This window comes from Pelodiscus sinensis, chromosome 19 (assembly GCF_052426305.1).
Source record: "Pelodiscus sinensis isolate ZL-2025 chromosome 19, ASM5242630v1, whole genome shotgun sequence".
Lineage (NCBI taxonomy): Eukaryota > Metazoa > Chordata > Testudines > Trionychidae > Pelodiscus > Pelodiscus sinensis.
In genome coordinates, this window is record NC_143070.1 from 7,170,328 (window position 1) to 7,194,117 (window position 23,790).

General features: G+C 62.2%; 6 non-coding genes and 2 pseudogenes across 6 annotated transcripts; all 8 read left to right on the forward strand.

The window, feature by feature from the left end:
- The first annotated feature begins 656 nt into the window (after positions 1–656).
- On the forward strand, positions 657–847 carry LOC149522104 (U2 spliceosomal RNA). Its single transcript, XR_016347455.1, has one exon. It is a non-coding gene; the product is annotated as a U2 spliceosomal RNA (small nuclear RNA).
- A 1,929-nt stretch (positions 848–2,776) lies between these two features.
- On the forward strand, positions 2,777–2,967 carry LOC149522105 (U2 spliceosomal RNA). The gene has a single exon (XR_016347456.1). It is a non-coding gene; the product is annotated as a U2 spliceosomal RNA (small nuclear RNA).
- Positions 2,968–5,070: 2,103 nt separating this feature from the next.
- Positions 5,071–5,245, forward strand: LOC142831024 (U2 spliceosomal RNA; annotated as a pseudogene).
- Positions 5,246–7,342: 2,097 nt separating this feature from the next.
- Positions 7,343–7,533, forward strand: LOC149522106 (U2 spliceosomal RNA). Its single transcript, XR_016347457.1, has one exon. It is a non-coding gene; the product is annotated as a U2 spliceosomal RNA (small nuclear RNA).
- Positions 7,534–9,446: 1,913 nt separating this feature from the next.
- LOC149522107 (U2 spliceosomal RNA) lies at positions 9,447–9,637 on the forward strand. Its single transcript, XR_016347458.1, has one exon. It is a non-coding gene; the product is annotated as a U2 spliceosomal RNA (small nuclear RNA).
- A 1,913-nt stretch (positions 9,638–11,550) lies between these two features.
- LOC149522108 (U2 spliceosomal RNA) lies at positions 11,551–11,741 on the forward strand. The gene has a single exon (XR_016347460.1). It is a non-coding gene; the product is annotated as a U2 spliceosomal RNA (small nuclear RNA).
- Positions 11,742–13,669: 1,928 nt separating this feature from the next.
- Positions 13,670–13,860, forward strand: LOC149522109 (U2 spliceosomal RNA). The gene has a single exon (XR_016347461.1). It is a non-coding gene; the product is annotated as a U2 spliceosomal RNA (small nuclear RNA).
- Positions 13,861–15,783: 1,923 nt separating this feature from the next.
- Positions 15,784–15,891, forward strand: LOC149522110 (U2 spliceosomal RNA; annotated as a pseudogene).
- The last annotated feature ends 7,899 nt before the right edge of the window (positions 15,892–23,790 follow it).

The following is a 23,790-nucleotide window of genomic DNA, read 5'->3' on the forward strand; positions in this document are numbered from 1 at the left end:
CTGTGGGCGTCCTGAGGTAAGGGGGGCTGCGTGCGTGAGGGTGGGAGGGGGAGGGAGCCCCAGCCCCAGCCCCAGCCCCAGCCCCAGCCGAGAGTGTAGTATACAGGATGTCCCCACTCGCCGCTCTTCTGGGCTGCTAAATCTGCCGCTCGGCTGGAGGCCAGCCCAGTCGCTCTTTGCTCTGCTCTGCTCTGCTTTGCTGTTCCCGGACTGCCGTCCTCAGTCGGCCTGCATGGCATGGCATGGCAAGCAGAAGGAAGGAGTGTCTGCCCAGCCGAGGCCATGCCAAAGCCGCCGCCGCTAACACAGGCCGGCCGGCCGACCTGCTCGGCTGTCACCATGATGACGCCGGGCGCCAGGAGGAGCCATGCAGATGAACGCCGGCCAGCCAACCCGGCCCGCCGCGGGGAGCGGCCTCAGCAAGGTCTGGCGCCGGTCGCCGAGGGCGGGTTCCCAGGGGCGGTGGCCGAGCGTGGCCGGCGCACGCCCTCCGCCCCTGGGGCGCGGGAGCGTCGGCTGCAGGGCCCTGGCCGCCGAGCGGTGGCTCCGGAAGCCTGGCGACCGTCGCGGACGGGCGGCGCGCGACCGCCGGGCGCTCCCGGTAAGGCGGAGACGTGAGGGCGAGGGGGTACCTCGGACGGGGGGCGACGCAAGCCATCGCTTCTCGGCCTTTTGGCTAAGATCAAGTGTAGTATCTGTTCTTATCAGTTTAATATCTGATATGATCTCTATCTGAGATCTTTATATTAAATGGATTTTTGGAACAGGGGGTCGGAACAGGAGCTTGCTCCGTCCACTCCACGCATCGACCTGGTATTGCAGTACTTCCAGGAGCGGTGCACCTCCCCTCGGGGAGCTACCTGTGCGGTGCCAAAAATAGACCTGAGTGCCCTTTGGGGAAAGAGAAAGGAATTATTTAAAAAAAAAAAATGGCGTGTGTGTCTCAATAAAAAGTCCCCCAGAAAAATCTCTGCTGTGTGTGTGTGTGCCTGTGCGCCGGGGGCGGGGCTGCGCTGTGCGTCTCCGGGGGGAGGTCTTGGCAAACCACCACCACAACAACAAGAAAGAGAAAGCAAAAAAACTCGCACACGCCCCCCCCCCCCCCCCCCCAAACAACCCCGCCCGCCGCAAGGTTTGTTTGCAAAGGCAGCCAGAGGAGGCAAGCCGCCGCTTTTTTTCTTTTCTTGTCTTTTATAACTAAATAAGCGTCCCCATACGAATCAGTGCAAGGAATGGGAGTGCCTGACTGACTGAAGAGAGAAGAGAAGAGAAGAGAAGAGAAGAGAAGAGAAGAGAAGAGAAGAGAAGAGAAGAGAAGAGGTTTTCTTCAAAGGCAGGCAGCGGAGGCAAGCCGCCGCTTTTTTTCTTTTCTTGTCTTTTATAACTAAATAAGGGTCCCCATACGAATCAGTGCAAGGAATGGGAGTGCATGACTGACTGACGGACTGACTGACTGAAGGAGTGAGTGAGTGAGTGAGGGAGAGAAGAGGTTTTTTCAAAGGCAGCAGAGGCAAGCCGCCGCTTTTTTTTTTTTTTTTTTTTTTTTTTTTAAATCAATCAAGGGGGAGTGAGTGAGTGAGTGAGTGAGTGCTTGGAAAAGCAGAGGCGGAGGCAGAAAGACTGCGGCCAAGCAGTCTGCGGGGCGTCGGCCTTGCCAGCGAGCTGTGGAGGAGCCCCGTTCACACCCCATTCACACCTGCCGCTCCTGCCGGCAGGGACGGGGCGGGGCGGGGCGTCGGACCCGCGAGCGGGGCTGTCAGGGAGCAGTTGACGAGCCCCGTTCAACACGGGACTATCCGCTTCTGCAGGCAGCTGAGCGGCCGGGTAAGCGAGGAGGAGGCGGCGGGGGGGCGGAGCCCGCATGCAGATGGCCGGCGGAGGCTGCCGGGAGGGAAGGAAGGAGGGAGGGAGGCGAGCGGGGCGCCGCCCGGAGGGCCCCCGGCGCCCGCCCCCAGCCGGGGCTCCCTGCTCCGAGGGAGGGGAGGCCGAAGGAGGCGCGCGGGGCGGGCGAGCCGGTGCGGTCCCCGTGAGCGAGGAGAGGGCGGCGGGCGGTGAGCGAGCGGGCGGGACTTAGAAAAATTTTATCCCCCGGCGCTGGGGGACGTCTTGGGAGGGGGAGAGTACGTCTGTGGGCGTCCTGAGGTAAGGGGGGCTGCGTGCGTGAGGGTGGGAGGGGGAGGGAGCCCCAGCCCCAGCCCCAGCCCCAGCCGAGAGTGTAGTATACAGGATGTCCCCACTCGCCGCTCTTCTGGGCTGCTAAATCTGCCGCTCGGCTGGAGGCCAGCCCAGTCGCTCTTTGCTCTGCTCTGCTCTGCTTTGCTGTTCCCGGACTGCCGTCCTCAGTCGGCCTGCATGGCATGGCATGGCAAGCAGAAGGAAGGAGTGTCTGCCCAGCCGAGGCCATGCCAAAGCCGCCGCCGCTAACACAGGCCGGCCGGCCGACCTGCTCGGCTGTCACCATGATGACGCCGGGCGCCAGGAGGAGCCATGCAGATGAACGCCGGCCAGCCAACCCGGCCCGCCGCGGGGAGCGGCCTCAGCAAGGTCTGGCGCCGGTCGCCGAGGGCGGGTTCCCAGGGGCGGTGGCCGAGCGTGGCCGGCGCACGCCCTCCGCCCCTGGGGCGCGGGAGCGTCGGCTGCAGGGCCCTGGCCGCCGAGCGGTGGCTCCGGAAGCCTGGCGACCGTCGCGGACGGGCGGCGCGCGACCGCCGGGCGCTCCCGGTAAGGCGGAGACGTGAGGGCGAGGGGGTACCTCGGACGGGGGGCGACGCAAGCCATCGCTTCTCGGCCTTTTGGCTAAGATCAAGTGTAGTATCTGTTCTTATCAGTTTAATATCTGATATGATCTCTATCTGAGATCTTTATATTAAATGGATTTTTGGAACAGGGGGTCGGAACAGGAGCTTGCTCCGTCCACTCCACGCATCGACCTGGTATTGCAGTACTTCCAGGAGCGGTGCACCTCCCCTCGGGGAGCTACCTGTGCGGTGCCAAAAATAGACCTGAGTGCCCTTTGGGGAAAGAGAAAGGAATTATTTAAAAAAAAAAAATGGCGTGTGTGTCTCAATAAAAAGTCCCCCAGAAAAATCTCTGCTGTGTGTGTGTGTGCCTGTGCGCCGGGGGCGGGGCTGCGCTGTGCGTCTCCGGGGGGAGGTCTTGGCAAACCACCACCACAACAACAAGAAAGAGAAAGCAAAAAAACTCGCACACGCCCCCCCCCCCCCCCCAAACAACCCCGCCCGCCGCAAGGTTTGTTTGCAAAGGCAGCCAGAGGAGGCAAGCCGCCGCTTTTTTTCTTTTCTTGTCTTTTATAACTAAATAAGCGTCCCCATACGAATCAGTGCAAGGAATGGGAGTGCCTGACTGACTGAAGAGAGAAGAGAAGAGAAGAGAAGAGAAGAGAAGAGAAGAGAAGAGAAGAGAAGAGAAGAGAAGAGGTTTTCTTCAAAGGCAGGCAGCGGAGGCAAGCCGCCGCTTTTTTTCTTTTCTTGTCTTTTATAACTAAATAAGGGTCCCCATACGAATCAGTGCAAGGAATGGGAGTGCATGACTGACTGACGGACTGACTGACTGAAGGAGTGAGTGAGTGAGTGAGGGAGAGAAGAGGTTTTTTCAAAGGCAGCAGAGGCAAGCCGCCGCTTTTTTTTTTTTTTTTTTTTTTTTTTTTAAATCAATCAAGGGGGAGTGAGTGAGTGAGTGAGTGAGTGCTTGGAAAAGCAGAGGCGGAGGCAGAAAGACTGCGGCCAAGCAGTCTGCGGGGCGTCGGCCTTGCCAGCGAGCTGTGGAGGAGCCCCGTTCACACCCCATTCACACCTGCCGCTCCTGCCGGCAGGGACGGGGCGGGGCGGGGCGTCGGACCCGCGAGCGGGGCTGTCAGGGAGCAGTTGACGAGCCCCGTTCAACACGGGACTATCCGCTTCTGCAGGCAGCTGAGCGGCCGGGTAAGCGAGGAGGAGGCGGCGGGGGGGCGGAGCCCGCATGCAGATGGCCGGCGGAGGCTGCCGGGAGGGAAGGAAGGAGGGAGGGAGGCGAGCGGGGCGCCGCCCGGAGGGCCCCCGGCGCCCGCCCCCAGCCGGGGCTCCCTGCTCCGAGGGAGGGGAGGCCGAAGGAGGCGCGCGGGGCGGGCGAGCCGGTGCGGTCCCCGTGAGCGAGGAGAGGGCGGCGGGCGGTGAGCGAGCGGGCGGGACTTAGAAAAATTTTATCCCCCGGCGCTGGGGGACGTCTTGGGAGGGGGAGAGTACGTCTGTGGGCGTCCTGAGGTAAGGGGGGCTGCGTGCGTGAGGGTGGGAGGGGGAGGGAGCCCCAGCCCCAGCCCCAGCCCCAGCCGAGAGTGTAGTATACAGGATGTCCCCACTCGCCGCTCTTCTGGGCTGCTAAATCTGCCGCTCGGCTGGAGGCCAGCCCAGTCGCTCTTTGCTCTGCTCTGCTCTGCTTTGCTGTTCCCGGACTGCCGTCCTCAGTCGGCCTGCATGGCATGGCATGGCAAGCAGAAGGAAGGAGTGTCTGCCCAGCCGAGGCCATGCCAAAGCCGCCGCCGCTAACACAGGCCGGCCGGCCGACCTGCTCGGCTGTCACCATGATGACGCCGGGCGCCAGGAGGAGCCATGCAGATGAACGCCGGCCAGCCAACCCGGCCCGCCGCGGGGAGCGGCCTCAGCAAGGTCTGGCGCCGGTCGCCGAGGGCGGGTTCCCAGGGGCGGTGGCCGAGCGTGGCCGGCGCACGCCCTCCGCCCCTGGGGCGCGGGAGCGTCGGCTGCAGGGCCCTGGCCGCCGAGCGGTGGCTCCGGAAGCCTGGCGACCGTCGCGGACGGGCGGCGCGCGACCGCCGGGCGCTCCCGGTAAGGCGGAGACGTGAGGGCGAGGGGGTACCTCGGACGGGGGGCGACGCAAGCCATCGCTTCTCGGCCTTTTGGCTAAGATCAACATTCTCTCGGAGCGCGACCCGCGGAAAGGTAGGGGTCGGGTCAGTAGGCTGTATTGGCGTCATAACGGTTCCCAAGTCAGTACCCTGACATACGCGGGGCGTTTCGCCTGACTGCCCAACGCTCGGCCCTTGCCTGGAAGCCTCGCATATGCTCCAGATCAATTAATATCTGTTCTTATCAGTTTAATATCTGATATGATCTCTATCTGAGATCTTTATATTAAATGGATTTTTGGAACAGGGGGTCGGAACAGGAGCTTGCTCCGTCCACTCCACGCATCGACCTGGTATTGCAGTACTTCCAGGAGCGGTGCACCTCCCCTCGGGGAGCCACCTGTGCGGTGCTAAAAATAGACCTGAGTGCCCTTTGGGGAAAGAGAAAGGAATTATTTAAAAAAAAAAAATGGCGTGTGTGTCTCAATAAAAAGTCCCCCAGAAAAATCTCTGCTGTGTGTGTGTGTGCCTGTGCGCCGGGGGCGGGGCGGGGCTGCGCTGTGCGTCTCCGGGGGGAGGTCTTGGCAAACCACCACCACAACAACAAGAAAGAGAAAGCAAAAAAACTCGCACACGCCCCCCCCCCCCCAAACAACCCCGCCCGCCGCAAGGTTTGTTTGCAAAGGCAGCCAGAGGAGGCAAGCCGCCGCTTTTTTTCTTTTCTTGTCTTTTATAACTAAATAAGCGTCCCCATACGAATCAGTGCAAGGAATGGGAGTGCCTGACTGACTGAAGAGAGAAGAGAAGAGAAGAGAAGAGAAGAGAAGAGGTTTTCTTCAAAGGCAGGCAGCGGAGGCAAGCCGCCGCTTTTTTTCTTTTCTTGTCTTTTATAACTAAATAAGGGTCCCCATACGAATCAGTGCAAGGAATGGGAGTGCCTGACTGACTGAAGAGAGAAGAGAAGAGAAGAGAAGAGAAGAGAAGAGGTTTTCTTCAAAGGCAGGCAGCGGAGGCAAGCCGCCGCTTTTTTTCTTTTCTTGTCTTTTATAACTAAATAAGGGTCCCCATACGAATCAGTGCAAGGAATGGGAGTGCATGACTGACTGACGGACTGACTGACTGAAGGAGTGAGTGAGTGAGTGAGGGAGAGAAGAGGTTTTTTCAAAGGCAGCAGAGGCAAGCCGCCGCTTTTTTTTTTTTTTTTTTTTTTTTTAAATCAATCAAGGGGGAGTGAGTGAGTGAGTGAGTGAGTGAGTGAGTGCTTGGAAAAGCAGAGGCGGAGGCAGAAAGACTGCGGCCAAGCAGTCTGCGGGGCGTCGGCCTTGCCAGCGAGCTGTGGAGGAGCCCCGTTCACACCCCATTCACACCTGCCGCTCCTGCCGGCAGGGACGGGACGGGGCGGGGCGGGGCGTCGGACCCGCGAGCGGGGCTGTCAGGGAGCAGTTGACGAGCCCCGTTCAACACGGGACTATCCGCTTCTGCAGGCAGCTGAGCGGCCGGGTAAGCGAGGAGGAGGCGGGGGGGCGGAGCCCGCATGCAGATGACCGGCGGAGGCCGCCGGGAGGGAAGGAAGGAGGGAGGGAGGCGAGCGGGGCGCCGCCCGGAGGGCCCCCGGCGCCCGCCCCCAGCCGGGGCTCCCTGCTCCGAGGGAGGGGAGGCCGAAGGAGGCGCGCGGGGCGGGCGAGCCGGTGCGGTCCCCGTGAGCGAGGAGAGGGCGGCGGGCGGTGAGCGAGCGGGCGGGACTTAGAAAAATTTTATCCCCCGGCGCTGGGGGACGTCTTGGGAGGGGGAGAGTACGTCTGTGGGCGCCCTGAGGTAAGGGGGGCTGCGTGCGTGAGGGTGGGAGGGGGAGGGAGCCCCAGCCTGAGGGAGAGGGAGCGGGAGCCCCAGCCCCAGCCCCAGCCCCAGCCCCAGCCCCAGCCGAGAGTGTAGTATACAGGATGTCCCCACTCGCCGCTCTTCTGGGCTGCTAAATCTGCCGCTCGGCTGGAGGCCAGCCCAGTCGCTCTTTGCTCTGCTCTGCTCTGCTTTGCTGTTCCCGGACTGCCGTCCTCAGTCGGCCTGCATGGCATGGCAAGCAGAAGGAAGGAGTGTCTGCCCAGCCGAGGCCATGCCAAAGCCGCCGCCGCTAACACAGGCCGGCCGGCCGACCTGCTCGGCTGTCACCATGATGACGCCGGGCGCCAGGAGGAGCCATGCAGATGAACGCCGGCCAGCCAACCCGGCCCGCCGCGGGGAGCGGCCTCAGCAAGGTCTGGCGCCGGTCGCCGAGGGCGGGTTCCCAGGGGCGGTGGCCGAGCGTGGCCGGCGCACGCCCTCCGCCCCTGGGGCGCGGGAGCGTCGGCTGCAGGGCCCTGGCCGCCGAGCGGTGGCTCCGGAAGCCTGGCGACCGTCGCGGACGGGCGGCGCGCGACCGCCGGGCGCTCCCGGTAAGGCGGAGACGTGAGGGCGAGGGGGTACCTCGGACGGGGGGCGACGCAAGCCATCGCTTCTCGGCCTTTTGGCTAAGATCAAGTGTAGTATCTGTTCTTATCAGTTTAATATCTGATATGATCTCTATCTGAGATCTTTATATTAAATGGATTTTTGGAACAGGGGGTCGGAACAGGAGCTTGCTCCGTCCACTCCACGCATCGACCTGGTATTGCAGTACTTCCAGGAGCGGTGCACCTCCCCTCGGGGAGCTACCTGTGCGGTGCCAAAAATAGACCTGAGTGCCCTTTGGGGAAAGAGAAAGGAATTATTTAAAAAAAAAAAATGGCGTGTGTGTCTCAATAAAAAGTCCCCCAGAAAAATCTCTGCTGTGTGTGTGTGTGCCTGTGCGCCGGGGGCGGGGCTGCGCTGTGCGTCTCCGGGGGGAGGTCTTGGCAAACCACCACCACAACAACAAGAAAGAGAAAGCAAAAAAACTCGCACACGCCCCCCCCCCCCCCCCCCCAAACAACCCCGCCCGCCGCAAGGTTTGTTTGCAAAGGCAGCCAGAGGAGGCAAGCCGCCGCTTTTTTTCTTTTCTTGTCTTTTATAACTAAATAAGCGTCCCCATACGAATCAGTGCAAGGAATGGGAGTGCCTGACTGACTGAAGAGAGAAGAGAAGAGAAGAGAAGAGAAGAGAAGAGAAGAGAAGAGAAGAGGTTTTCTTCAAAGGCAGGCAGCGGAGGCAAGCCGCCGCTTTTTTTCTTTTCTTGTCTTTTATAACTAAATAAGGGTCCCCATACGAATCAGTGCAAGGAATGGGAGTGCATGACTGACTGACGGACTGACTGACTGAAGGAGTGAGTGAGTGAGTGAGGGAGAGAAGAGGTTTTTTCAAAGGCAGCAGAGGCAAGCCGCCGCTTTTTTTTTTTTTTTTTTTTTTTTTTTAAATCAATCAAGGGGGAGTGAGTGAGTGAGTGAGTGAGTGCTTGGAAAAGCAGAGGCGGAGGCAGAAAGACTGCGGCCAAGCAGTCTGCGGGGCGTCGGCCTTGCCAGCGAGCTGTGGAGGAGCCCCGTTCACACCCCATTCACACCTGCCGCTCCTGCCGGCAGGGACGGGGCGGGGCGGGGCGTCGGACCCGCGAGCGGGGCTGTCAGGGAGCAGTTGACGAGCCCCGTTCAACACGGGACTATCCGCTTCTGCAGGCAGCTGAGCGGCCGGGTAAGCGAGGAGGAGGCGGCGGGGGGGCGGAGCCCGCATGCAGATGGCCGGCGGAGGCTGCCGGGAGGGAAGGAAGGAGGGAGGGAGGCGAGCGGGGCGCCGCCCGGAGGGCCCCCGGCGCCCGCCCCCAGCCGGGGCTCCCTGCTCCGAGGGAGGGGAGGCCGAAGGAGGCGCGCGGGGCGGGCGAGCCGGTGCGGTCCCCGTGAGCGAGGAGAGGGCGGCGGGCGGTGAGCGAGCGGGCGGGACTTAGAAAAATTTTATCCCCCGGCGCTGGGGGACGTCTTGGGAGGGGGAGAGTACGTCTGTGGGCGTCCTGAGGTAAGGGGGGCTGCGTGCGTGAGGGTGGGAGGGGGAGGGAGCCCCAGCCCCAGCCCCAGCCCCAGCCGAGAGTGTAGTATACAGGATGTCCCCACTCGCCGCTCTTCTGGGCTGCTAAATCTGCCGCTCGGCTGGAGGCCAGCCCAGTCGCTCTTTGCTCTGCTCTGCTCTGCTTTGCTGTTCCCGGACTGCCGTCCTCAGTCGGCCTGCATGGCATGGCATGGCAAGCAGAAGGAAGGAGTGTCTGCCCAGCCGAGGCCATGCCAAAGCCGCCGCCGCTAACACAGGCCGGCCGGCCGACCTGCTCGGCTGTCACCATGATGACGCCGGGCGCCAGGAGGAGCCATGCAGATGAACGCCGGCCAGCCAACCCGGCCCGCCGCGGGGAGCGGCCTCAGCAAGGTCTGGCGCCGGTCGCCGAGGGCGGGTTCCCAGGGGCGGTGGCCGAGCGTGGCCGGCGCACGCCCTCCGCCCCTGGGGCGCGGGAGCGTCGGCTGCAGGGCCCTGGCCGCCGAGCGGTGGCTCCGGAAGCCTGGCGACCGTCGCGGACGGGCGGCGCGCGACCGCCGGGCGCTCCCGGTAAGGCGGAGACGTGAGGGCGAGGGGGTACCTCGGACGGGGGGCGACGCAAGCCATCGCTTCTCGGCCTTTTGGCTAAGATCAAGTGTAGTATCTGTTCTTATCAGTTTAATATCTGATATGATCTCTATCTGAGATCTTTATATTAAATGGATTTTTGGAACAGGGGGTCGGAACAGGAGCTTGCTCCGTCCACTCCACGCATCGACCTGGTATTGCAGTACTTCCAGGAGCGGTGCACCTCCCCTCGGGGAGCTACCTGTGCGGTGCCAAAAATAGACCTGAGTGCCCTTTGGGGAAAGAGAAAGGAATTATTTAAAAAAAAAAAATGGCGTGTGTGTCTCAATAAAAAGTCCCCCAGAAAAATCTCTGCTGTGTGTGTGTGTGCCTGTGCGCCGGGGGCGGGGCTGCGCTGTGCGTCTCCGGGGGGAGGTCTTGGCAAACCACCACCACAACAACAAGAAAGAGAAAGCAAAAAAACTCGCACACGCCCCCCCCCCCCCCCCCCCAAACAACCCCGCCCGCCGCAAGGTTTGTTTGCAAAGGCAGCCAGAGGAGGCAAGCCGCCGCTTTTTTTCTTTTCTTGTCTTTTATAACTAAATAAGCGTCCCCATACGAATCAGTGCAAGGAATGGGAGTGCCTGACTGACTGAAGAGAGAAGAGAAGAGAAGAGAAGAGAAGAGAAGAGAAGAGAAGAGAAGAGGTTTTCTTCAAAGGCAGGCAGCGGAGGCAAGCCGCCGCTTTTTTTCTTTTCTTGTCTTTTATAACTAAATAAGGGTCCCCATACGAATCAGTGCAAGGAATGGGAGTGCATGACTGACTGACGGACTGACTGACTGAAGGAGTGAGTGAGTGAGTGAGGGAGAGAAGAGGTTTTTTCAAAGGCAGCAGAGGCAAGCCGCCGCTTTTTTTTTTTTTTTTTTTTTTTTTTTAAATCAATCAAGGGGGAGTGAGTGAGTGAGTGAGTGAGTGCTTGGAAAAGCAGAGGCGGAGGCAGAAAGACTGCGGCCAAGCAGTCTGCGGGGCGTCGGCCTTGCCAGCGAGCTGTGGAGGAGCCCCGTTCACACCCCATTCACACCTGCCGCTCCTGCCGGCAGGGACGGGGCGGGGCGGGGCGTCGGACCCGCGAGCGGGGCTGTCAGGGAGCAGTTGACGAGCCCCGTTCAACACGGGACTATCCGCTTCTGCAGGCAGCTGAGCGGCCGGGTAAGCGAGGAGGAGGCGGCGGGGGGGCGGAGCCCGCATGCAGATGGCCGGCGGAGGCTGCCGGGAGGGAAGGAAGGAGGGAGGGAGGCGAGCGGGGCGCCGCCCGGAGGGCCCCCGGCGCCCGCCCCCAGCCGGGGCTCCCTGCTCCGAGGGAGGGGAGGCCGAAGGAGGCGCGCGGGGCGGGCGAGCCGGTGCGGTCCCCGTGAGCGAGGAGAGGGCGGCGGGCGGTGAGCGAGCGGGCGGGACTTAGAAAAATTTTATCCCCCGGCGCTGGGGGACGTCTTGGGAGGGGGAGAGTACGTCTGTGGGCGTCCTGAGGTAAGGGGGGCTGCGTGCGTGAGGGTGGGAGGGGGAGGGAGCCCCAGCCCCAGCCCCAGCCCCAGCCGAGAGTGTAGTATACAGGATGTCCCCACTCGCCGCTCTTCTGGGCTGCTAAATCTGCCGCTCGGCTGGAGGCCAGCCCAGTCGCTCTTTGCTCTGCTCTGCTCTGCTTTGCTGTTCCCGGACTGCCGTCCTCAGTCGGCCTGCATGGCATGGCATGGCAAGCAGAAGGAAGGAGTGTCTGCCCAGCCGAGGCCATGCCAAAGCCGCCGCCGCTAACACAGGCCGGCCGGCCGACCTGCTCGGCTGTCACCATGATGACGCCGGGCGCCAGGAGGAGCCATGCAGATGAACGCCGGCCAGCCAACCCGGCCCGCCGCGGGGAGCGGCCTCAGCAAGGTCTGGCGCCGGTCGCCGAGGGCGGGTTCCCAGGGGCGGTGGCCGAGCGTGGCCGGCGCACGCCCTCCGCCCCTGGGGCGCGGGAGCGTCGGCTGCAGGGCCCTGGCCGCCGAGCGGTGGCTCCGGAAGCCTGGCGACCGTCGCGGACGGGCGGCGCGCGACCGCCGGGCGCTCCCGGTAAGGCGGAGACGTGAGGGCGAGGGGGTACCTCGGACGGGGGGCGACGCAAGCCATCGCTTCTCGGCCTTTTGGCTAAGATCAAGTGTAGTATCTGTTCTTATCAGTTTAATATCTGATATGATCTCTATCTGAGATCTTTATATTAAATGGATTTTTGGAACAGGGGGTCGGAACAGGAGCTTGCTCCGTCCACTCCACGCATCGACCTGGTATTGCAGTACTTCCAGGAGCGGTGCACCTCCCCTCGGGGAGCTACCTGTGCGGTGCCAAAAATAGACCTGAGTGCCCTTTGGGGAAAGAGAAAGGAATTATTTAAAAAAAAAAAATGGCGTGTGTGTCTCAATAAAAAGTCCCCCAGAAAAATCTCTGCTGTGTGTGTGTGTGCCTGTGCGCCGGGGGCGGGGCTGCGCTGTGCGTCTCCGGGGGGAGGTCTTGGCAAACCACCACCACAACAACAAGAAAGAGAAAGCAAAAAAACTCGCACACGCCCCCCCCCCCCCCCCCCCAAACAACCCCGCCCGCCGCAAGGTTTGTTTGCAAAGGCAGCCAGAGGAGGCAAGCCGCCGCTTTTTTTCTTTTCTTGTCTTTTATAACTAAATAAGCGTCCCCATACGAATCAGTGCAAGGAATGGGAGTGCCTGACTGACTGAAGAGAGAAGAGAAGAGAAGAGAAGAGAAGAGAAGAGAAGAGAAGAGAAGAGAAGAGAAGAGAAGAGGTTTTCTTCAAAGGCAGGCAGCGGAGGCAAGCCGCCGCTTTTTTTCTTTTCTTGTCTTTTATAACTAAATAAGGGTCCCCATACGAATCAGTGCAAGGAATGGGAGTGCATGACTGACTGACGGACTGACTGACTGAAGGAGTGAGTGAGTGAGTGAGGGAGAGAAGAGGTTTTTTCAAAGGCAGCAGAGGCAAGCCGCCGCTTTTTTTTTTTTTTTTTTTTTTTTTTTAAATCAATCAAGGGGGAGTGAGTGAGTGAGTGAGTGAGTGCTTGGAAAAGCAGAGGCGGAGGCAGAAAGACTGCGGCCAAGCAGTCTGCGGGGCGTCGGCCTTGCCAGCGAGCTGTGGAGGAGCCCCGTTCACACCCCATTCACACCTGCCGCTCCTGCCGGCAGGGACGGGGCGGGGCGGGGCGTCGGACCCGCGAGCGGGGCTGTCAGGGAGCAGTTGACGAGCCCCGTTCAACACGGGACTATCCGCTTCTGCAGGCAGCTGAGCGGCCGGGTAAGCGAGGAGGAGGCGGCGGGGGGGCGGAGCCCGCATGCAGATGGCCGGCGGAGGCTGCCGGGAGGGAAGGAAGGAGGGAGGGAGGCGAGCGGGGCGCCGCCCGGAGGGCCCCCGGCGCCCGCCCCCAGCCGGGGCTCCCTGCTCCGAGGGAGGGGAGGCCGAAGGAGGCGCGCGGGGCGGGCGAGCCGGTGCGGTCCCCGTGAGCGAGGAGAGGGCGGCGGGCGGTGAGCGAGCGGGCGGGACTTAGAAAAATTTTATCCCCCGGCGCTGGGGGACGTCTTGGGAGGGGGAGAGTACGTCTGTGGGCGTCCTGAGGTAAGGGGGGCTGCGTGCGTGAGGGTGGGAGGGGGAGGGAGCCCCAGCCCCAGCCCCAGCCCCAGCCGAGAGTGTAGTATACAGGATGTCCCCACTCGCCGCTCTTCTGGGCTGCTAAATCTGCCGCTCGGCTGGAGGCCAGCCCAGTCGCTCTTTGCTCTGCTCTGCTCTGCTTTGCTGTTCCCGGACTGCCGTCCTCAGTCGGCCTGCATGGCATGGCATGGCAAGCAGAAGGAAGGAGTGTCTGCCCAGCCGAGGCCATGCCAAAGCCGCCGCCGCTAACACAGGCCGGCCGGCCGACCTGCTCGGCTGTCACCATGATGACGCCGGGCGCCAGGAGGAGCCATGCAGATGAACGCCGGCCAGCCAACCCGGCCCGCCGCGGGGAGCGGCCTCAGCAAGGTCTGGCGCCGGTCGCCGAGGGCGGGTTCCCAGGGGCGGTGGCCGAGCGTGGCCGGCGCACGCCCTCCGCCCCTGGGGCGCGGGAGCGTCGGCTGCAGGGCCCTGGCCGCCGAGCGGTGGCTCCGGAAGCCTGGCGACCGTCGCGGACGGGCGGCGCGCGACCGCCGGGCGCTCCCGGTAAGGCGGAGACGTGAGGGCGAGGGGGTACCTCGGACGGGGGGCGACGCAAGCCATCGCTTCTCGGCCTTTTGGCTAAGATCAAGTGTAGTATCTGTTCTTATCAGTTTAATATCTGATATGATCTCTATCTGAGATCTTTATATTAAATGGATTTTTGGAACAGGGGGTCGGAACAGGAGCTTGCTCCGTCCACTCCACGCATCGACCTGGTATTGCAGTACTTCCAGGAGCGGTGCACCTCCCCTCGGGGAGCTACCTGTGCGGTGCCAAAAATAGACCTGAGTGCCCTTTGGGGAAAGAGAAAGGAATTATTTAAAAAAAAAAAATGGCGTGTGTGTCTCAATAAAAAGTCCCCCAGAAAAATCTCTGCTGTGTGTGTGTGTGCCTGTGCGCCGGGGGCGGGGCTGCGCTGTGCGTCTCCGGGGGGAGGTCTTGGCAAACCACCACCACAACAACAAGAAAGAGAAAGCAAAAAAACTCGCACACGCCCCCCCCCCCCCCCCCCAAACAACCCCGCCCGCCGCAAGGTTTGTTTGCAAAGGCAGCCAGAGGAGGCAAGCCGCCGCTTTTTTTCTTTTCTTGTCTTTTATAACTAAATAAGCGTCCCCATACGAATCAGTGCAAGGAATGGGAGTGCCTGACTGACTGAAGAGAGAAGAGAAGAGAAGAGAAGAGAAGAGAAGAGAAGAGAAGAGAAGAGAAGAGAAGAGGTTTTCTTCAAAGGCAGGCAGCGGAGGCAAGCCGCCGCTTTTTTTCTTTTCTTGTCTTTTATAACTAAATAAGGGTCCCCATACGAATCAGTGCAAGGAATGGGAGTGCATGACTGACTGACGGACTGACTGACTGAAGGAGTGAGTGAGTGAGTGAGGGAGAGAAGAGGTTTTTTCAAAGGCAGCAGAGGCAAGCCGCCGCTTTTTTTTTTTTTTTTTTTTTTTTTTTTAAATCAATCAAGGGGGAGTGAGTGAGTGAGTGAGTGAGTGCTTGGAAAAGCAGAGGCGGAGGCAGAAAGACTGCGGCCAAGCAGTCTGCGGGGCGTCGGCCTTGCCAGCGAGCTGTGGAGGAGCCCCGTTCACACCCCATTCACACCTGCCGCTCCTGCCGGCAGGGACGGGGCGGGGCGGGGCGTCGGACCCGCGAGCGGGGCTGTCAGGGAGCAGTTGACGAGCCCCGTTCAACACGGGACTATCCGCTTCTGCAGGCAGCTGAGCGGCCGGGTAAGCGAGGAGGAGGCGGCGGGGGGGCGGAGCCCGCATGCAGATGGCCGGCGGAGGCTGCCGGGAGGGAAGGAAGGAGGGAGGGAGGCGAGCGGGGCGCCGCCCGGAGGGCCCCCGGCGCCCGCCCCCAGCCGGGGCTCCCTGCTCCGAGGGAGGGGAGGCCGAAGGAGGCGCGCGGGGCGGGCGAGCCGGTGCGGTCCCCGTGAGCGAGGAGAGGGCGGCGGGCGGTGAGCGAGCGGGCGGGACTTAGAAAAATTTTATCCCCCGGCGCTGGGGGACGTCTTGGGAGGGGGAGAGTACGTCTGTGGGCGTCCTGAGGTAAGGGGGGCTGCGTGCGTGAGGGTGGGAGGGGGAGGGAGCCCCAGCCCCAGCCCCAGCCCCAGCCGAGAGTGTAGTATACAGGATGTCCCCACTCGCCGCTCTTCTGGGCTGCTAAATCTGCCGCTCGGCTGGAGGCCAGCCCAGTCGCTCTTTGCTCTGCTCTGCTCTGCTTTGCTGTTCCCGGACTGCCGTCCTCAGTCGGCCTGCATGGCATGGCATGGCAAGCAGAAGGAAGGAGTGTCTGCCCAGCCGAGGCCATGCCAAAGCCGCCGCCGCTAACACAGGCCGGCCGGCCGACCTGCTCGGCTGTCACCATGATGACGCCGGGCGCCAGGAGGAGCCATGCAGATGAACGCCGGCCAGCCAACCCGGCCCGCCGCGGGGAGCGGCCTCAGCAAGGTCTGGCGCCGGTCGCCGAGGGCGGGTTCCCAGGGGCGGTGGCCGAGCGTGGCCGGCGCACGCCCTCCGCCCCTGGGGCGCGGGAGCGTCGGCTGCAGGGCCCTGGCCGCCGAGCGGTGGCTCCGGAAGCCTGGCGACCGTCGCGGACGGGCGGCGCGCGACCGCCGGGCGCTCCCGGTAAGGCGGAGACGTGAGGGCGAGGGGGTACCTCGGACGGGGGGCGACGCAAGCCATCGCTTCTCGGCCTTTTGGCTAAGATCAAGTGTAGTATCTGTTCTTATCAGCTGAAGACCTCTGAGGAAGACGCCGGGGGATTGAGCATTGCTACGGGGGACCACTTGCTCCAGAGAACGGAAGGATCCAGCCCTTTTAAGGGCTTTTGCCAGCAGGATCCTGGGACCTACACTGAATCCGCTGCGCTGACTCTGCAATCTAGGCTCCCCGCTGGGCTCCGCTGCGCTGGCTCTGCATTCTCATCGGACTCCCGCCTTGCTCCTGGGGTGCTGCGCTGGCTCTGCAAGCACCCCCTGCCTTGGGTGAACCCAGGCTTGTGCTCCGCTGCGCTGTCTCTGCAGCCAAGGCTCCTCGCTAGGCTCCGCTGCGCTGGCTCTGCATCCCCACCGGACTCCTGCCTTGCTCCTGGGGTCCTCCGCTGCGCTGGCTCTGCAATCACCCCCTGCCTTGGGTGAACCCCGGCTAGTGCTCCGCTGCGCTGGCTCTGCAACCAAGGCTCTTTGCTAGGCTCCGCTGCGCTGGCTCTGCATCCCCACCGGACTCCTGCCTTGCTCCTGGGGTCCTCCGCTGCGCTGGCTCTGCAATCACCCCCTGCCTTGGGTGAACCCCGGCTTGTGCTCCGCTGCGCTAGCTCTGCAACACAGGCTCCTCGCTACACCCCGCTGTGCTGGCTCTGCATCTGCTTCGCTCCTGAGACCCCCGCTGCGCTGGCTCTGCAACCCCAGTAAGTTGATCTTCCAGTCTGGTCAGTTTCACTTTTTGTATATTTCATTCTTGTCCCGCTGCGCTAGCTCTGCAACCCGACTACTTTAACCTCCCACTCTGGTCAGTTTCACTCCTATCCATCTCATTCTCGTCCCCCGCTGCGCTGGCTCTGCAACCCCACTAAGCTAAAGTTCCCACTCTGGTCAGTTTCACTCCTGTTTCTCTCGGCTCCCTCTGTGCCCCGGCAGCCATTGCCACGTGGCTGGCCTCCCGCCCCCCCCTCTGCTGCTCCGCTTCCCCCACTGTGTTGTTTCATAGCTGGTCAATTTCACTCCCGTTTATTCTGTCCCCGCTGGCTCTGCAACGCTTTCACCCTGGTCAGTTTCACTTCTATTTCATTCTTGTCCCGCTGCTGCGCTAGCTCTGCAACCCGAGTAATTGAAACTTCCATTCTGATCAGTTTCGCTTCTATTTCATTCTCCTCCCGCTGCGCTGGCTCTGCAACCCCACTAAGCTAACTCCCCGCTCTGGTCAGTTTCACTCCTATTTGTCTCGGCTCCCTCTGTGCCCCGGCGGCCATTGCCACGTGGCTGATCCCCCCACCCCCCTCTGCTGCTCCGCTTCCCCCATTGTGTTGATTCATAGCTGGTCAATTTCACTCCCGTTTATTCTGTCCCCGCTGGCTCTGCAACCCTTTCACCCTGGTCAGTTTCACTTCTATTTCATTCTTGTCCCGCTGCGCTAGCTCTGCAACCCGAGTAACTGAAACTTCCACTCTGATCAGTTTCGCTTCCATTTCATTCTCGTCCCGCTGCGCTGGCTCTGCAACCCCACTAAGCTAACTCCCCGCTCTGGTCAGTTTCACTCCTATTTGTCTCGGCTCCCTCTGTGCCCCGGCGGCCATTGCCACGTGGCTGATCCCCCCACCCCCCCTCTGCTGCTCCGCTTCCCCCACTGTGTTGTTTCATAGCTGGTCAATTTCACTCCCGTTTACTCTGTCCCCGCTGGCTCTGCAACGCTTTCACCCTGGTTAGTTTCACTTCTATTTCATTCTTGTCCCGCTGCGCTAGCTCTGCAACCCGAGTAATTGAAACTTCCACTCTGATCAGTTTCGCTTCCATTTCATTCTCGTCCCGCTGCGCTGGCTCTGCAACCCCACTAAACTAACTCCCCGCTCTGGTCAGTTCCACTCCTATTTGTCTCGGCTCCCTCTGTGCCCCGGCGGCCATTGCCACGTGGCTGATCCCCCCACCCCCCCTCTGCTGCTCCGCTTCCCCCACTGTGTTGTTTCATAGCTGGTCAATTTCACTCCCGTTTACTCTGTCCCCGCTGGCTCTGCAACGCTTTCACCCTGGTCAGTTTCACTTCTATTTCATTCTCGTCCCGCTGCGCTGGCTCTGCAACCCCACTAAGCTAACTCCCCGCTCTGGTCAGTTTCACTACTATTTGTCTCGGCTCCCTCTGTGCCCCGGCGGCCATTGCCAGCTGGCTCTGCAACCCTTTCACCCTGGTCAGTTTCACTTCTATTTCATTCTTGTCCCGCTGCGCTAGCTCTGCAACCCGAGTAATTGAAACTTCCACTCTGATCAGTTTCGCTTCTATTTCATTCTCGTCCCGCTGCGCTGGCTCTGCAACCCCACCAAGCTAACTCCCCACTCTGGTGAGTTTTCTCTGTGCCCCGGCGGCCATTGCCACGTGGCTGATCCCCCCACCCCCCCTCTGCTGCTCCGCTTCCCTCACTGTGTTGTTTCATAGCTGGTCAATTTCACTCCCGTTTATTCTGTCCCCGCTGGCTCTGCAACGCTTTCACCCTGGTCAGTTTCACTTCTATTTCATTCTTGTCCCGCTGCGCTAGCTCTGCAACCCGAGTAATTGAAACTTCCACTCTGATCAGTTTCGCTTCTATTTCATTCTCGCCCCGCTGCACTGGCTCTGCAACCCCACTAAGCTAACTCCCCGCTCTGGTCAGTTTCACTACTATTTGTCTCGGCTCCCTCTGTGCCCCGGCGGCCATTGCCACGTGGCTAACCTCTCGCCCCCCCCTCCCTCTGCTGCTCCATTTCCCCCATTGTGTTGGCTCCTGCCTGGTCAGTTTCGCTCCCGTCCGTTCTGTCCCCGCTGGCTCTGCAGCCCCAGTGGTTTAGCCTCCCACTCTGATCGGTTTCGCCCGTGTCTGTTTCATTCTCGTCCCCTCCTGTCGATTTGTCCTGCCCCGGCGGCCATTGCCACGTGGCTGACCCCCCCACCCCCCCCTCTGCTGCTCCGCTTCCCCCATTGTGCTGGCTCATAGCTGATCAATTTCACTCCCGTTTATTCCGTCCCCGCTGGCTCTGCAACCCTTTCACCCTGGTCAGTTTCACTTCTATTTCATTCTTGTCCCGCTGCGCTAGCTCTGCAACCCGAGTAATTGAAACTTCCACTCTGATCAGTTTCGCTTCTATTTCATTCTCGTCCCGCTGCGCTGGCTCTGCAACCCCACTAAGCTAACTCCCCACTCTGGTCAGTTTCACTCCTATTTGTCTCGGCTCCCTCTGTGCCCCGGCGGCCATTTCCACGTGGCTAACCTCCCGCCCCCCCCCTCCCTCTGCTGCTCCACTTCCTACCTAGTCGATTTCACTCCCGTCTATTTTATCCCCGCTGGCTCTGCAACCTGAGTAAGCTGGCCTTCCACTCCGGTCAGTTTCACTTTTGTCTATTTCGTTCTCGTCCCCGCTGCGCTGGCTCTGCAACCCCACTAAGCTAACTTCCCACTCTGGTCAGTCTCGCTCCCGTTTGTTTGTCTCCGCTCTCTCTGTGCCCCGGCGGCCTTTGCCACGTGGCCCGCCCCCCGCCTCCCGCCCCTGCTGCTCGGCCACCCCCCCCCTCGTTTTTACTATTATTTATTCTTCTCTGTCAACTTTGCTTGGGGATTTGGTTTCTGACTCAGGTGTTTTACTGGGCTGACTACTGGGGTTGTGTGTTGGAGCAATCGTTATCGCTGCTAAATACTGTGGTACCTGGCGATTTCTCCAACGCAGACCCCCCTGGCCCTCTGAGAGGCCGCCTCCTGGCCCCTTGGTCCCCTCTGGGACCACCGCAGCCGGAGGCCCCCTGCCCTGTTCCCCTCCCCCCCGGTCGGGTGTCTCTGTGCTCTATCTTTCAGCATGTCGAGACGCCCTGCCAGCCCCGCGAATGCCGCGTCAGGGGACTCCAGCTCCTCCGACTGCTTCCTGTGGCGACCTGTCAGGATGGGAACCAGACGGCACCCGCCAGGCCTGATGCCCAGTGACCTGCCCAGAGCCCGGACACCACCAGATGCCAGAGGGCCCCCCCGAGAGCCGTGCGACGTCCAACACCCCGGGGCCGGAGACGCGATACCATCGTTCCAGCCCCCGCCGGTTCCAGATGCCAGCTCCAGCCCGGCCCGCTGTGGCCCTGCCGCCATGCCACCCGCAGTCCTTCCCTCCCTCCCTTCCTCCGCTGTCGACTGGGCGCTCCCGCTAGACCTGGACAGCAACTTTGCCCCCTGCTTTGCTGGGTCCGGGGTGTCCCCTATTGGAGGGGACACCGACCGATTTAACCATGTCTGGACCCCGCACCAGGAGGAGATTGCCCTGCTAAGCCCCCCCCAAACGCTGCTACCTGTAATTCCTTCCCCACCCCTGACCTGGGACTTAGTCTGCTGGCCCAACTCTGCCAGCCCCATCCTGCCTGAGGCCCTGGAGGTGTGGTCTCCCTCGTGGCCCCCTCCATCTCCAGTCCCTACCCCTGCCACATTAGGTCTACAGCCCCAGTCTCCCCTGAGCTCCAATACCTCCCCCCTATGCTCTGACCCAGACACCGCCAGCCCGGAACAATCTCCCCGGGCGGCCCAGAGCGACCAGCCATCCCCAACCCACGCTCCCGCTCCTGCCCGCACGGCTACCGCTCCGAGCACGGCTACCTGCGCTGTCGCCTCGTATGCCGATGCCGTTAGGGCCAATCTCTCAGGGAGTACCTCCAGCTCAGGGAGTGCTACCAACCCCAGGGGACCCCGCAGACATAGCGCGGGGACCCCACCGCCCCACGTCCCAACACCAGTCACAAGGGCTGCCGGCTTGAGACCAATTAGAACATGCCGGCAGCAAGCAATTCCCGTCGCACTGCTCTCGGAGCGCTGCTCCAGTGACTCCCCCTCCCCCATCTGGTCAGGTAGTGACGACTCGGCGTCCTCCCCCTCCTATGTTCCTGACCCCTGCCTCCCCGTACTCGCCCGAGGCGGGAACCCCGTATCCCCCCACCCAGCGACGAGTTCCAGGGGCTCGCACTCATCGAGTTCCCTATCCCTAAGAATCGCCCCGCCTGCCCATGCTGCTCCACCTACAAGGGGCTCACAACCACCACCTCTCTGCGCCAGCACATAAGGCAAGTGCACAAAAAGAAGGTGGGCTTCCGCTGTGCCCACTGTGCCAAGCCTTTCTTAGCCCTAGCGGGGTGTAAGGTCCACCAGTCACGGTGCCCTGCCCTCCCTAGGGGAACACCTGCCAGCTCACCCCTAGAGCAAGGACCCTCCCCAGACCGCTTAGCCACAACCTCGCCTCCACCAACCACGCCTGCCACTCCAAGCCAGGAGCCCGTTATCCCCCAAGACCCAAACAGCCACGGGTCCTCTTCTAGCCGCAGTTCCGCCGTTAGCGGCAGGCCCCCTAGGCCCTCCAGAATCCCCACCCTCCTCCAGCCCCACCAGCGAACCGCAGCCTCCGTCAGCCTCGCTAACCTGTCCCAGACGGTTCGGGAATACGTCCGAGGCGTGAGGCTCAACGTGGCGGAGAGACGGACCAGCGCCCCTCCGCGGCTCCAGCCCTACTGCCCTCCCTCACGAGACAACAACACCAGGTGCCGACCCGGCCAGAGGGAGGGACCCAGCCAGACCCGTGGAGGAGACAGCACCAGCAGTCGCCCTCCTGCCGCCCCCAGTAGTCGCCATAACGCACCCAGATCCGGTACCTCTCGCCCGCCTCCTGTTCCAGACCACAGACCCGCCGCACGCCGCGACGACCCTCGCCCTGCTCTGGACGCCCCAGAGCAGCGCCGCACCACCGTGCACGCCCCTCTGACTCCTGCCGCCCCCAGTAGTCGCCACGGCGCACCAAGATCCAGCGCCGGACTCGCCGCCGACACCGCTCTCCCGCCTCCTGCTCCAGACCACAGACCCACCGCACGCCGTGATGACCCGCGCTCTGCTCTGGACGCTCCAGAGCAGCGCCGCGCCACCGCACACACCTCCCCGACTCCCGACCCAGGGGAACACCGGGCTCCTGCCGCCTCACCCGCCGTACCCGAGACTGCACAACCAGACAGCCAGCGGGTGAGGGGCAACCGAGAACGCACTGCCACCGCCTGGCAGCTCCTCTGGATAGAGGAATTGACAGACGCAAACTCCTTCCGTGACCTGGAAGACGTGGTCAAGAGACTCACGGAGGAGCTAGCAGAGGGACTCGTGCCCCAGGAACAAGCCCCGACCCGTACGCAGCATCCCCGACGCGGACCCCCGGCACCGAGACCCAACCCCGAAGCCGCCATAAACAACAGAAGAGACGACACGATAGCTGCCACCCGCCTCCAGCGCCTGTACCGGTCCAACCGTCCCAAGGCGATGAGGGAGATCCTCGAGGAACCCTCGCCATTCTGCGACGTTCCCGCAGACCGCCTACACGCCTACTTTTCCGACGTCTTTGACCATGCAGCATGCCCCGAGACCCACCGCCCAGACTGCTTGCCCCGGCTGCCCCGTGTCGACTCCGCAGACGACCTGGAACGTGACTTTACCCCTAAAGAGGTGTTTGCCAGGCTCACCAGGACCTCCAACACGGCACCGGGGAAAGACGGCATCAGGTACCAGGTGTTCAAGAAGCGTGACCCTGGTTGCCTCGTACTCGCCGCCATCTTCAACTTGTGCAAGCAGTTCCGGCGTATCCCCAGCGCCTGGAAGTCGTCCATGACGGTTCTGCTCTATAAGAAGGGCGACCGGCAAGACCCTGGGAACTGGAGACCCATCTCCCTCTCCAGCACCATTTACAAACTTTACACCAGCTGCCTCGCCGCGAGACTTACGGACTGGGCGGTGAGCGGAGGTGCCATCAGCGCCGCCCAGAAGGGCTTCATGTCCTGCGAGGGGTGCTACGAGCACAACTACGTGCTGCAGGCGGCCATCCAGTCAGCCAGACGGCGGCAAAAGCAGTGCGCCATGGCTTGGCTGGACCTTTCCAACGCCTTCGGGTCCATCCCCCACCACCTCATCTTCGACACACTGCGGGAATTTGGCCTTCCGGACTTTTTTCTCCATCTACTCAGGGACTTATACAGTGACTGTACCACCACCATCCGCGCCGAAGAAGGCGAGACCGCCCCCATCCTCCTCAGGCGGGGGGTCAAACAGGGCTGCCCCCTCAGCCCCATTGTATTCAACCTGGCCATGGAACCGCTCCTGCGCGCCATGGCGAATAGCCCCGCCGGCTTCAACCTCTACGGCGAAAAGATCAGCGCCCTGGCCTACGCCGACGACCTCGTTCTCCTGGCCGACAACCCAGAGGGCCTCCGCGTACTCCTGGAGGTCGCCAGCCACGCGGCCGAATGGATGGGCCTGCGCTTCAACGCCAGGAAGTGCGCCTCTCTGCACATCTCTGGCAACGCCGGCGCCCCGGTACACCCGACGCAGTTCGAAATCCAGGGGGAACCCATGACCACCCTGGCCGACGGTGAATCATACTTGCACCTCGGCACGCCGACCGGCATCCGCGTCCAACAGACCCCGACGGCAACCATCGACGGGATTCTCGAGGACGCCAAAAAGATTGACGGCTCCCTGCTCGCCCCTTGGCAAAAGATCAACGCGCTAAACACTTTCCTCATCCCCCGCATCCCCTTTGCTCTCAGGGGCTCTGCTGTCGCCAAGGGGCCTCTGAACAAGGCAGACCGCGCCATCCGGCAGCTGGTCCGGAAATGGCTATACCTCCCCCAAAGGGCCAGCTCCGACATCATCTACATCCCACACAGACAAGGGGGTGCCAACGTCCCGCGCATGGGAGACCTGTGCGACATCGCTACCGTGACCCACGCCTTCCGTCTCCTGACCTGCCCAGACCATAGAGTGCGCAGCATCGCGAGCGCCGCCCTGGAAGAGACCATCGGCAAGCGCGCCGCCAGGGCCCCCGCTCCGCAGGACATCGTCGCCTTCCTCAACGGTTCTCTCGAGAACAACCTAGGACGGCAAGGGGGAGAACTGTCCTCCCTCTGGTCCCGTGCCCGCGCCGCCACCCGCCGCCTGGGGAAGAGGATCGGC